Raw genomic sequence first — 14,510 nt, forward strand, 5'->3', positions numbered from 1 at the left:
TCAAAAGGACTGCACTATATGTCAAAAGGAGTGCACTATATGTCAAAAGGACTGCACTATATGTCAAAAGGACTGCACTATATGTCAAAAGGAGTGCACTATATGTCAAAAGGACTGCACTATATGTCAAAAGGACTGCACTATATGTCAAAAGGAGTGCACTATATGTCAAAAGGACTGCACTATATGTCAAAAGGACTGCACTATATGTCAAAAGGAGGACTATATGTCAAAAGGACTGCACTATATGTCAAAAGGAGTGCACTATATGTCAAAAGGACTGCACTATATGTCAAAAGGAGTGCACTATATGTCAAAAGGACTGCACTATATGTCAAAAGGAGTGCACTATATGTCAAAAGGACTGCACTATATGTCAAAAGGACTGCACTATATGTCAAAAAGGACTGCACTATATGTCAAAAGGAGTGCACTATATGTCAAAGGAGTGCACTATATGTCAAAAGGACTGCACTATATGTCAAAAGGACTGCACTATATGTCAAAAGGAGTGCACTATATGTCAAAAGGACTGCACTATATGTCAAAAGGACTGCACTATATGTCAAAAGGAGTGCACTATATGTCAAAAGGACTGCACTATATGTCAAAAGGAGTGCACTATATGTCAAAAGGAGTGCACTATATGTCAAAAGGACTGCACTATATGTCAAAAGGAGTGCACTATATGTCAAAAGGACTGCACTATATGTCAAAAGGACTGCACTATATGTCAAAAGGACTGCACTATATGTCAAAAGGAGTGCACTATATGTCAAAAGGACTGCACTATATGTCAAAAGGAGTGCACTATATGTCAAAAGGACTGCACTATATGTCAAAAGGAGTGCACTATATGTCAAAAGGACTGCACTATATGTCAAAAGGACTGCACTATATGTCAAAAGGAGTGCACTATATGTCAAAGGACTGCACTATATGTCAAAAGGACTGCACTATATGTCAAAAGGACTGCACTATATGTCAAAAGGACTCACTAAAGGACTGCACTATATGTCAAAAGGAGTGCACTATATGTCAAAAGGACTGCACTATATGTCAAAAGGAGTGCACTATATGTCAAAAGGAGTGCACTATATGTCAAAAGGACTGCACTATATGTCAAAAGGACTGCACTATATGTCAAAAGGACTGCACTATATGTCAAAAGGAGTGCACTATATGTCAAAAGGACTGCACTATATGTCAAAAGGAGTGCACTATATGTCAAAAGGAGTGCACTATATGTCAAAAGGAGTGCACTATATGTCAAAAGGACTGCACTATATGTCAAAAGGAGTGCACTATATGTCAAAAGGACTGCACTATATGTGTGCACTATAAAAGGACTGCACTATATGTCAAAAGGAGTGCACTATATGTCAAAAGGAGTGCACTATATGTCAAAAGGACTGCACTATATGTCAAAAGGACTGCACTATATGTCAAAAGGACTGCACTATATGTCAAAAGGACTGCACTATATGTCAAAAGGAGTGCACTATATGTCAAAAGGAGTGCACTATATGTCAAAAGGAGTGCACTATATGTCAAAAGGACTGCACTATATGTCAAAAGGACTGCACTATATGTCAAAAGGACTGCACTATATGTCAAAAGGACTGCACTATATGTCAAAAGGACTGCACTATATGTCAAAAGGACTGCACTATATGTCAAAAGGACTGCACTATATGTCAAAAGGAGTGCACTATATGTCAAAAGGACTGCACTATATGTCAAAAGGAGTGCACTATATGTCAAAAGGACTGCACTATATGTCAAAATGCACTATATGTCAAAAGGACTGCACTATATGTCAAAAAGGACTGCACTATATGTCAAAAGGACTGCACTATATGTCAAAAGGACTGCACTATATGTCAAAAGGACTGCACTATATGTCAAAAGGAGTGCACTATATGTCAAAAAGGAGTGCACTATATGTCAAAAGGAGTGCACTATATGTCAAAGGGAGTGCACTATATGTCAAAGGAGTGCACTATATGTCAAAAGGAGTGCACTATATGTCAAAAGGACTGCACTATATGTCAAAAGGAGTGCACTATATGTCAAAAGGAGTGCACTATATGTCAAAAGGAGTGCACTATATGTCAAAAGGACTGCACTATATGTCAAAAGGAGTGCACTATATGTCAAAAGGAGTGCACTATATGTCAAAAGGACTGCACTATATGTCAAAAGGACTGCACTATATGTCAAAAGGAGCACTATATGTCACTATATGTCAAAAGGACTGCACTATATGTCAAAAGGAGTGCACTATATGTCAAAGGAGTGCACTATATGTCAAAAGGAGTGCACTATATGTCAAAAGGAGTGCACTATATGTCAAAAGGAGTGCACTATATGTCAAAAGGACTGCACTATATGTCAAAAGGAGTGCACTATATGTCAAAAGGAGTGCACTATATGTCAAAAGGAGTTCACTATATGTCAAAGGAGGCACTGTGCACTATATGTCAAAAGGAGTGCACTATAAAAGGAGTGCACTATATGTCAAAAGGAGTGCACTATATGTCAAAAGGACTGCACTATATGTCAAAAGGACTGCACTATATGTCAAAAGGAGTGCACTATATGTCAAAAGGACTGCACTATATGTCAAAAGGAGTGCACTATATGTCAAAAGGAGTGCACTATATGTCAAAAGGAGTGCACTATATGTCAAAAGGACTGCACTATATGTCAAAAGGAGTTCACTATATGTCAAAAGGAGTGCACTATATGTCAAAAGGACTGCACTATATGTCAAAAGGAGTGCACTATATGTCAAAAGGAGTGCACTATATGTCAAAAGGACTGCACTATATGTCAAAAGGACTGCACTATATGTCAAAAGGAGTGCACTATATGTCAAAAGGACTGCACTATATGTCAAAAGGACTGCACTATATGTCAAAAGGAGTGCACTATATGTCAAAAGGAGTTCACTATATGTCAAAAGGACTGCACTATATGTCAAAAGGAGTGCACTATATGTCAAAAGGACTGCACTATATGTCAAAAGGAGTGCACTATATGTCAAAAGGAGTGCACTATATGTCAAAGGACTGCACTATATGTCAAAAGGAGTGCACTATATGTCAAAAGGAGTGCACTATATGTCAAAAGGAGTGACTATATGTCAAAAGGAGCACTATATGTCAAAAGGACTGCACTATATGTCAAAAAGGAGTGCACTATATGTCAAAAGGACTGCACTATATGTCAAAAGGACTGCACTATATGTCAAAAGGACTGCACTATATGTCAAAAGGACTGCACTATATGTCAAAAGGACTGCACTATATGTCAAAAGGACTGCACTATATGTCAAAAGGACTGCACTATATGTCAAAAGGACTGCACTATATGTCAAAAGGAGTGCACTATATGTCAAAAGGAGTGCACTATATGTCAAAAGGACTGCACTATATGTCAAAAGGACTGCACTATATGTCAAAAGGACTGCACTATATGTCAAAAGGAGTGCACTATATGTCAAAAGGAGTGCACTATATGTCAAAAAGTGCACTATATGGAGTGCACTATATGTCAAAAGGACTGCACTATATGTCAAAAGGACTGCACTATATGTCAAAAGGACTGCACTATATGTCAAAAGGAGTTCACTATATGTCAAAAGGACTGCACTATATGTCAAAAGGAGTTCACTATATGTCAAAAGGAGTGCACTATATGTCAAAAGGACTGCACTATATGTCAAAAGGAGTGCACTATATGTCAAAAGGAGTTCACTATATGTCAAAAGGACTGCACTATATGTCAAAAGGAGTGCACTATATGTCAAAAGGAGTGCATTATATGTCAAAAGGAGTGCACTATATGTCAAAAGGAGTGCACTATATGTCAAAAGGACTGCACTATATGTCAAAAGGAGTTCACTATATGTCAAAAGGAGTGCACTATATGTCAAAAGGACTGCACTATATGTCAAAAGGAGTGCACTATATGTCAAAAGGAGTTCACTATATGTCAAAAGGACTGCACTATATGTCAAAAGGAGTGCACTATATGTCAAAAGGACTGCACTATATGTCAAAAGGAGTGCACTATATGTCAAAAGGAGTGCACTATATGTCAAAAGGACTGCACTATATGTCAAAAGGAGTGCACTATATGTCAAAAGGAGTGCACTATATGTCAAAAGGAGTGCACTATATGTCAAAAGGAGTTCACTATATGTCAAAAGGACTGCACTATATGTCAAAAGGAGTGCACTATATGTCAAAAGGAGTGCACTATATGTCAAAAGGACTGCACTATATGTCAAAAGGAGTGCACTATATGTCAAAAGGAGTGCACTATATGTCAAAAGGAGTTCACTATATGTCAAAAGGACTGCACTATATGTCAAAAGGAGTGCACTATATGTCAAAAGGAGTGCACTATATGTCAAAAGGACTGCACTATATGTCAAAAGGACTGCACTATATGTCAAAAGGAGTTCACTATATGTCAAAAGGACTGCACTATATGTCAAAAGGACTGCACTATATGTCAAAAGGACTGCACTATATGTCAAAAGGAGTTCACTATATGTCAAAAGGACTGCACTATATGTCAAAAGGACTGCACTATATGTCAAAAGGACTGCACTATATGTCAAAAGGACTGCACTATATGTCAAAAGGAGTTCACTATATGTCAAAAGGACTGCACTATATGTCAAAAGGAGTGCACTATATGTCAAAAGGAGTGCACTATATGTCAAAAGGAGTGCACTATATGTCAAAAGGACTGCACTATATGTCAAAAGGACTGCACTATATGTCAAAAGGACTGCACTATATGTCAAAAGGAGTGCACTATATGTCAAAAGGAGTGCACTATATGTCAAAAGGAGTGCACTATATGTCAAAAGGAGTGCACTATATGTCAAAAGGACTGCACTATATGTCAAAAGGACTGCACAATAAGTCAAAATGAGTGCACTATATAATGAATATGGTGCTATTTTGGACCCAAACAAAGATGGAGGGAGAGGTCTGACTAGTCACGATATCACAGCAGCAGTGCAGGAGACCTGGAAACGCCAGCGCTCTGGTTTACTCTCAAAGGTGTCATATCCTCTTAGAATAAATCCAAATGAGATTTGCTGAGAGTATGGAGTTTACATTCAGCTGTCCCATATTATGGACAATGAAGGGCCGTTCATTTCTTTGAGACTTGAAGAACTCTTTAGGTTGAGAGTCTGTGACTCTGCGGCAGGTGAAACCCAAGCCAACGTCTCACAGTGGGTTCCACCCCAAATAGAAGCAAAGCTGGTTTACTGTTGTGCTCAGCGTGCCACCTGAAGCCAATCCAAGATACCTGGCACAGTAAGAGGGCTTAGCCCTCATCCAAACACACAGGACACCAGCTCTTCCTGCTGCATTTCCCAGCCAGTAGTGAGGTGTTACAATCCTTTGAGGTGTTACAGTCCCCGATGCCAGAGAAAGGTTTGGAGACAATCTGTTATTGATTGTCCCTCAGTCCAAGGAATTGCATCATCTGCTCCAGCCAATTCTATAAATGATAACAACTGTGGACAGCAGGGTCTTTTGAAGACGTGATGACGCCATCTTTACAAAGTAGATGCTTCTGTTGTCTAACACACAGGAATATACAGACTTAAATAATATCAGAGAGAACAGTCAGAGATCTGTGTTCTCCTTGTGCTCTTCAACACAGTTAACTTTACTTTAAGAGAAGAAAGAAAGTGTGCTATTCTGAGTTGATCAAGCTCCACAGGTCTGTGCAATCTCCAGATCCAGATTGGGAAAATTGCAAAAATGCTCTCAAAGGATGTTATGACAGATGCATATTATGTATGTTATAGGTTAGTATATTTCGCTATCATGCGTTTGACAGGTGCAAGAATCATGCCATTTTAATAGAACAGCACAAACCATAAGTATGGTAATGCAAAGAGTATCTAAAAACACAATGAACAACTCTCAAAACAGTCATAGTCACTAATATAAAAATATTTGTAGGAAAGGATTTCATCTTTAGCTCACAATCTGGGGATACTATATGATTATAAAGGTTAGAAATGTATCTAAAACATCACAGAACAATTGAAAAATATATGGAAACCAATCGAGGGTTGACTATGGTGATAGGTGTGATGGGCTGAGAGTGGCAGGGGGGTGGGATTAAAGAGCTGAGGTCTATGGTGATAGGTGGGATGGGCTGAGAGTGGCAGGGGGGTGAGATTAAAGAGCTGAGGTCTATGGTGATAGGTGTGATGGGCTGAGAGTGGCAGGGGGGTGGGATTAAAGAGCTGAGGTCTATGGTGATAGGTGTGATGGGCTGAGAGTGGCAGGGGGGTGGGATTAAAGAGCTGAGGTCTATGGTGATAGGTGGGATGGGCTGAGAGTGGCAGGGGGGTGAGATTAAAGAGCTGAGGTCTATGGTGATAGGTGTGATGGGCTGAGAGTGGCAGGGGGGTGGGATTAAAGAGCTGAGGTCTATGGTGATAGGTGTGATGGGCTGAGAGTGGCAGGGGGGTGGGATTAAAGAGCTGAGGTCTATGGTGATAGGTGTGATGGGCTGAGAGTGGCAGGGGGGTGGGATTAAAGAGCTGAGGTCTATGGTGATAGGTGGGATGGGCTGAGAGTGGCAGGGGGGTGGGATTAAAGAGCTGAGGTCTATGGTGATAGGTGGGATGGTCTGAGAGTGGCAGGGGGGTGGGATTAAAGAGCTAAGGTCTATGGTGATAGGTGGGATGGGTTTAGAGTGGTAGAGGGGTGGGATTAAAGAGCTGAGGTCTATGGTGATAGGTGGGATGGGCTGAGAGTGGCTGAGGGGTGGGATTAAAGAGCTGAGGTCTATGGTGATAGGTGGGATGGGCTGAGAGTGGCAGAGGGGTGGGATTAAAGAGCTGAGGTCTATGGTGATAGGTGGGATGGGCTGAGAGTGTTAGAGGGGTGGGATTAAAGAGCTGAGGTCTATGGTGATAGGTGGGATGGGCTGAGAGTGGCTGAGGGGTGGGATTAAAGAGCTGAGGTCTATGGTGATAGGTGGGATGGGCTGAGAGTGGCAGAGGGGTGGGATTAAAGAGCTGAGGTCTATGGTGATAGGTGGGATGGGCTGAGAGTGTCAGAGGGGTGGGATTAAAGAGTTGAGGTCTATGGTGATAGGTGGGATGGGCTGAGAGTGTTAGAGGGGTGGGATTAAAGAGCTGAGGTCTATGGTGATAGGTGGGATGGGCTGAGAGTGGCTGAGGGGTGGGATTAAAGAGCTGAGGTCTATGGTGATAGGTGGGATGGGCTGAGAGTGGCAGAGGGGTGGGATTAAAGAGCTGAGGTCTATGGTGATAGGTGTGATGGGCTGAGAGTGGCAGGGGGGTGGGATTAAAGAGCTGAGGTCTATGGTGATAGGTGGGATGGGCTGAGAGTGGCAGGGGGGGGGGATTAAAGAGCTGAGGTCTATGGTGATAGGTGGGATGGGCTGAGAGTGGCAGGGGGGTGGGATTAAAGAGCTGAGGTCTATGGTGATAGGTGGGATGGGCTGAGAGTGTTAGAGGGGTGGGATTAAAGAGCTGAGGTCTATGGTGATAGGTGGATGGGCTGAGAGTGGCTGAGGGGTGGGATTAAAGAGCTGAGGTCTATGGTGATAGGTGGGATGGGCTGAGAGTGGCAGAGGGGTGGGATTAAAGAGCTGAGGTCTATGGTGATAGGTGTGATGGGCTGAGAGTGGCAGGGGGGTGGGATTAAAGAGCTGAGGTCTATGGTGATAGGTGGGATGGGCTGAGAGTGGCAGGGGGGGGGATTAAAGAGCTGAGGTCTATGGTGATAGGTGGGATGGGCTGAGAGTGGCAGGGGGGTGGGATTAAAGAGCTGAGGTCTATGGTGATAGGTGGGATAGGTTTAGAGTGGTAGAGGGGTGGGATTAAAGAGCTGAGGTCTATGGTGATAGGTGGGATGGGCTGAGAGTGGCTGAGGGGTGGGATTAAAGAGCTGAGGTCTATGGTGATAGGTGGGATGGGCTGAGAGTGGCAGAGGGTGGGATTAAAGAGCTGAGGTCTATGGTGATATGTGGGATGGGCTGAGAGTGTTAGAGGGGTGGGATTAAAGAGCTGAGGTCTATGGTGATAGGTGGGATGGGCTGAGAGTGGCTGAGGGGTGGGATTAAAGAGCTGAGGTCTATGGTGATAGGTGGGATGGGCTGAGAGTGGCAGAGGGGTGGGATTAAAGAGCTGAGGTCTATGGTGATAGGTGGGATGGGCTGAGAGTGGCAGAGGGGTGGGATTAAAGAGCTGAGGTCTATGGTGATAGGTGGGATGGGCTGAGAGTGTCAGAGGGGTGGGATTAAAGAGTTGAGGTCTATGGTGATAGGTGGGATGGGCTGAGAGTGTTAGAGGGGTGGGATTAAAGAGCTGAGGTCTATGGTGATAGGTGGGATGGGCTGAGAGTGGCTGAGGGGTGGGATTAAAGAGCTGAGGTCTATGGTGATAGGTGGGATGGGCTGAGAGTGGCAGAGGGGTGGGATTAAAGAGCTGAGGTCTATGGTGATAGGTGGGATGGGCTGAGAGTGTTAGAGGGGTGGGATTAAAGAGCTGAGGTCTATGGTGATAGGTGGATGGGCTGAGAGTGGCTGAGGGGTGGGATTAAAGAGCTGAGGTCTATGGTGATAGGTGGGATGGGCTGAGAGTGGCCGAGGGGTGGGATTAAAGAGCTGAGGTCTATGGTGATAGGTGGGATGGGCTGAGAGTGGCTGAGGGGTGGGATTAAAGAGCTGAGGTCTATAGTGATAGGTGGGATGGGCTGAGAGTGGCTGAGGGGTGGGATTAAAGAGCTGAGGTCTATGGTGATAGGTGGGATGGGCTGAGAGTGGCAGAGGGGTGGGATTAAAGAGCTGAGGTCTATGGTGATAGGTGGGATGGGCTGAGAGTGTTAGAGGGGTGGGATTAAAGAGCTGAGGTCTATGGTGATAGGTGGGATGGGCGGAGAGTGGCTGAGGGGTGGGATTAAAGAGCTGAGGTCTATGGTGATAGGTGGGATGGGCTGAGAGTGGCAGAGGGGTGGGATTAAAGAGCTGAGGTCTATGGTGATAGGTGGGATGGGCTGAGAGTGTCAGAGGGGTGGGATTAAAGAGTTGAGGTCTATGGTGATAGGTGGGATGGGCTGAGAGTGTTAGAGGGTGGGATTAAAGAGCTGAGGTCTATGGTGATAGGTGGGATGGGCTGAGAGTGGCTGAGGGGTGGGATTAAAGAGCTGAGGTCTATGGTGATAGGTGGGATGGGCTGAGAGTGGCAGAGGGGTGGGATTAAAGTGCTGAGGTCTATGGTGATAGGTGGATGGGCTGAGAGAGTGAGGGGTGGGATTAAAGAGCTGAGGTCTATGGTGATAGGTGGGATGGACTGAGAGTGGCAGAGGGGTGGGATTAAAGAGCTGAGGTCTATGGTGATAGGTGGGATGGGCTGAGAGAGGCTGAGGGGTGGGATTAAAGAGCTGAGGTCTATGGTGATAGGTGGGATGGGCTGAGAGTGGCTGAGGGGTGGGATTAAAGAGCTGAGGTCTATGGTGATAGGTGGGATGGGCTGAGAGAGGCTGAGGGGTGGGATTAAAGAGCTGAGGTCTATGGTTATAGGTGGGATGGGCTGAGAGTGGCTGAGGGGTGGGATTAAAGAGCTGAGGTCTATGGTGATAGGTGGGATGGGCTGAGAGAGGCTGAGGGGTGGGATTAAAGAGCTGAGGTCTATGGTGATAGGTGGGATGGGCTGAGAGAGGCAGAGGGGTGGGATTAAAGAGCTGAGGTCTATGGTGATAGGTGGGATGGGCTGAGAGAGGCTGAGGGGTGGGATTAAAGAGCTGAGGTCTATGGTGATAGGTGGGATGGGCTGAGAGAGGCAGAGGGGTGGGATTAAAGAGCTGATGTCTATGGTGATAGGTGGGATGGGCTGAGAGTGGCTGAGGGGTGGGATTAAAGAGCTGAGGTCTATGGTGATAGGTGGGATGGGCTGAGAGTGGCTGAGGGGTGGGATTAAAGAGCTGAGGTCTATGGTTATAGGTGGGATGGGCTGAGAGTGGCTGAGGGGTGGGATTAAAGAGCTGAGGTCTATGGTGATAGGTGGGATGGGCTGAGAGAGGCTGAGGGGTGGGATTAAAGAGCTGAGGTCTATGGTGATAGGTGGGATGGGCTGAGAGAGGCAGAGGGGTGGGATTAAAGAGCTGAGGTCTATGGTGATAGGTGGGATGGGCTGAGAGAGGCTGAGGGGTGGGATTAAAGAGCTGAGGTCTATGGTGATAGGTGGGATGGGCTGAGAGAGGCAGAGGGTGGGATTAAAGAGCTGAGGTCTATGGTGATAGGTGGGATGGGCTGAGAGGCAGAGGGGTGGGATTAAAGAGCTGAGGTCTATGGTGATAGGTGGGATGGGCTGAGAGAGGCAGAGGGTGGGATTAAAGAGCTGATGTCTATGGTGATAGGTGGGATGGGCTGAGAGTGGCTGAGGGGTGGGATTAAAGAGCTGAGGTCTATGGTGATAGGTGGGATGGGCTGAGAGTGGTAGAGGGTGGGATTAAAGAGCTGAGGTCTATGGTGATAGGTGGGATGGGCTGAGAGAGGCAGAGGGTGGGATTAAAGAGCTGAGGTCTATGGTGATAGGTGGGATGGGCTGAGAGTGGCTGAGGGGTGGGATTAAAGAGCTGAGGTCTATGGTGATAGGTGGGATGGGCTGAGAGAGGCAGAGGGGTGGGATTAAAGAGCTGAGGTCTATGGTGATAGGTGGGATGGGCTGAGAGAGGCTGAGGGGTGGGATTAAAGAGCTGAGGTCTATGGTGATAGGTGGGATGGGCTGAGAGTGGCAGAGGGGTGGGATTAAAGAGCTGAGGTCTATGGTGATAGGTGGGATGGGCTGAGAGAGGCAGAGGGGTGGGATTAAAGAGCTGAGGTCTATGGTGATAGGTGGGATGGGCTGAGAGTGGCTGAGGGGTGGGATTAAAGAGCTGAGGTCTATGGTGATAGGTGGGATGGGCTGAGAGTGGTAGAGGGGTGGGATTAAAGAGCTGAGGTCTATGGTGATAGGTGGGATGGGCTGAGAGTGGCAGAGGGGTGGGATTAAAGAGCTGAGGTCTATGGTGATAGGTGGGATGGGCTGAGAGTGGTAGAGGGGTGGGATTAAAGAGCTGAGGTCTATGGTGATAGGTGGGATGGGCTGAGAGAGGCAGAGGGGTGGGATTAAAGAGCTGAGGTCTATGGTGATAGGTGGATGGGCAGAGAGAGGCTGAGGGGTGGGATTAAAGAGCTGAGGTCTATGGTGATAGGTGGGATGGGCTGAGAGAGGCTGAGGGGTGGGATTAAAGAGCTGAGGTCTATGGTGATAGGTGGGATGGGCTGAGAGTGGTAGAGGGGTGGGATTAAAGAGCTGAGGTCTATGGTGATAGGTGGGATGGGCTGAGAGTGGCAGAGGGTGGGATTAAAGAGCTGAGGTCTATGGTGATAGGTGGGATGGGCTGAGAGTGGTAGAGGGGTGGGATTAAAGAGCTGAGGTCTATGGTGATAGGTGGGATGGGCTGAGAGAGGCAGAGGGGTGGGATTAAAGAGCTGAGGTCTATGGTGATAGGTGGATGGGCTGAGAGAGGCTGAGGGGTGGGATTAAAGAGCTGAGGTCTATGGTGATAGGTGGGATGGGCTGAGAGAGGCAGAGGGGTGGGATTAAAGAGCTGAGGTCTATGGTGATAGGTGGGATGGGCTGAGAGTGGCTGAGGGTGGGATTAAAGAGCTGAGGTCTATGGTGATAGGTGGGATGGGCTGAGAGTGGCAGAGGGGTGGGATTAAAGAGTTGAGGTCTATGGTGATAGGTGGGATGGGCTGAGAGTGTTAGAGGGGTGGGATTAAAGAGCTGAGGTCTATGGTGATAGGTGGGATGGGCTGAGAGTGGCTGAGGGGTGGGATTAAAGAGCTGAGGTCTATGGTGATAGGTGGGATGGGCTGAGAGTGGCAGAGGGGTGGGATTAAAGAGCTGAGGTCTATGGTGATAGGTGGGATGGGCTGAGAGTGGCTGAGGGGTGGGATTAAAGAGCTGAGGTCTATAGTGATAGGTGGGATGGGCTGAGAGTGGCTGAGGGGTGGGATTAAAGAGCTGAGGTCTATGGTGATAGGTGGGATGGGCTGAGAGTGGCAGAGGGGTGGGATTAAAGAGCTGAGGTCTATGGTGATAGGTGGGATGGGCTGAGAGTGTTAGAGGGGTGGGATTAAAGAGCTGAGGTCTATGGTGATAGGTGGGATGGGCTGAGAGTGGCAGAGGGGTGGGATTAAAGAGCTGAGGTCTATGGTGATAGGTGGGATGGGCTGAGAGTGGCAGAGGGGTGGGATTAAAGAGCTGAGGTCTATGGTGATAGGTGGGATGGGCTGAGAGTGTTAGAGGGGTGGGATTAAAGAGCTGAGGTCTATGGTGATAGGTGGGATGGACTGAGAGTGGCAGAGGGGTGGGATTAAAGAGCTGAGGTCTATGGTGATAGGTGGGATGGGCTGAGAGAGGCTGAGGGGTGGGATTAAAGAGCTGAGGTCTATGGTGATAGGTGGGATGGGCTGAGAGTGGCAGAGGGGTGGGATTAAAGAGCTGAGGTCTATGGTGATAGGTGGGATGGGCTGAGAGAGGCAGAGGGGTGGGATTAAAGAGCTGAGGTCTATGGTGATAGGTGGGATGGGCTGAGAGAGGCTGAGGGGTGGGATTAAAGAGCTGAGGTCTATGGTGATAGGTGGGATGGGCTGAGAGAGGCTGAGGGTGGGATTAAAGAGCTGAGGTCTATGGTGATAGGTGGGATGGGCTGAGAGTGGCAGAGGGGTGGGATTAAAGAGCTGAGGTCTATGGTGATAGGTGGGATGGGCTGAGAGTGGCAGAGGGTGGGATTAAAGAGCTGAGGTCTATGGTGATAGGTGGGATGGGCTGAGAGTGGCAGAGGGGTGGGATTAAAGAGCTGAGGTCTATGGTGATAGGTGGGATGGGCTGATAGAGGCAGAGGGGTGGGATTAAAGAGATGAGGTCTATGGTGATAGGTGGGATGGGCTGAGAGAGGCTGAGGGGTGGGATTAAAGAGCTGAGGTCTATGGTGATAGGTGGGATGGGCTGAGAGAGGCAGAGGGTGGGATTAAAGAGCTGAGGTCTATGGTGATAGGTGGGATGGGCTGAGAGAGGCAGAGGGGTGGGATTAAAGAGCTGAGGTCTATGGTGATAGGTGGGATGGGCTGAGAGTGGCTGAGGGGTGGGATTAAAGAGCTGAGGTCTATGGTGATAGGTGGATGGGCTGAGAGTGGTAGATGGGTGGGATTAAAGAGCTGAGGTCTATGGTGATAGGTGGGATGGGTTGAGAGTGGCAGAGGGGTGGGATTAAAGAGCTGAGGTCTATGGTGATAGGTGGGATGGGCTGAGAGTGGTAGAGGGGTGGGATTAAAGAGCTGAGGTCTATGATGATAGGTGGGATGGGCTGAGAGAGGCAGAGGGGTGGGATTAAAGAGATGAGGTCTATGGTGATAGGTGGGATGGGCTGAGAGAGGCTGAGGGGTGGGATTAAAGAGCTGAGGTCTATGGTGATAGGTGGGATGGGCTGAGAGAGGCAGAGGGGTGGGATTAAAGAGCTGAGGTCTATGGTGATAGGTGGGATGGGCTGAGAGAGGCAGAGGGGTGGGATTAAAGAGCTGAGGTCTATGGTGATAGGTGGGATGGGCTGAGAGTGGCTGAGGGGTGGGATTAAAGAGCTGAGGTCTATGGTGATAGGTGGGATGGGCTGAGAGTGGTAGATGGGTGGGATTAAAGAGCTGAGGTCTATGGTGATAGGTGGGATGGGCTGAGAGAGGCAGAGGGGTGGGATTAAAGAGCTGAGGTCTATGGTGATAGGTGGGATGGGCTGAGAGAGGCAGAGGGGTGGGATTAAAGAGCTGAGGTCTATGGTGATAGGTGGGAGGGGCTGAGAGTGGCAGAGGGGTGGGATTAAAGAGATGAGGTCTATGGTGATAGGTGGGATGGGCTGAGAGTGGTAGAGGGGTGGGATTAAAGAGCTGAGGTCTATGATGATAGGTGGGATGGGCTGAGAGAGGCAGAGGGGTGGGATTAAAGAGATGAGGTCTATGGTGATAGGTGGGATGGGCTGAGAGAGGCTGAGGGGGGATTAAAGAGCTGAGGTCTATGGTGATAGGTGGGATGGGCTGAGAGAGGCAGAGGTCTATGGGTGGGATTAAAGAGCTGAGGTATATGGTGATAGGTGGGATGGGCTGAGAGTGGCTGAGGGGTGGGATTAAAGAGCTGATGTCTATGGTGATAGGTGGGATGGGCTGAGAGTGGCTGAGGGGTGGGATTAAAGAGCTGAGGTCTATGGTGATAGGTGGGATGGGCTGAGAGTGGTAGAGGGGTGGGATTAAAGAGCTGAGGTCTATGGTGATAGGTGGGATGGGCTGAGAGTGGCAGAGGGGTGGGATTAAAGAGCTGAGGTCTATGGTGATAGGTGGGATGGGCTGAGAGTGGTAGAGGGTGGGATTAAAGAGCTGAGGTCTATGGTGAT

General features: G+C 47.5%; 1 long non-coding RNA gene across 4 annotated transcripts; it reads left to right on the top strand.

The window, feature by feature from the left end:
* Window positions 1–11,710: 11,710 nt before the first annotated feature.
* LOC127921733 (uncharacterized) lies at window positions 11,711–14,257 on the top strand. 4 transcript variants are annotated; one of them, XR_008109393.1, is made up of 3 exons: window positions 11,711–11,799; window positions 11,980–12,039; window positions 14,200–14,257. It is a non-coding gene; the product is annotated as an uncharacterized LOC127921733 (long non-coding RNA). The 4 variants fall into 4 exon arrangements; XR_008109392.1 differs by lacking the exon at window positions 11,980–12,039 and adding an exon at window positions 11,860–11,919 and having other exon boundaries at window positions 11,722–11,799; XR_008109391.1 differs by lacking the exon at window positions 11,980–12,039 and adding an exon at window positions 13,177–13,236 and having other exon boundaries at window positions 11,722–11,799.
* The last annotated feature ends 253 nt before the right edge of the window (window positions 14,258–14,510 follow it).

Source organism: Oncorhynchus keta, unplaced genomic scaffold, assembly GCF_023373465.1.
Source record: "Oncorhynchus keta strain PuntledgeMale-10-30-2019 unplaced genomic scaffold, Oket_V2 Un_contig_23403_pilon_pilon, whole genome shotgun sequence".
NCBI lineage: Eukaryota > Metazoa > Chordata > Actinopteri > Salmoniformes > Salmonidae > Oncorhynchus > Oncorhynchus keta.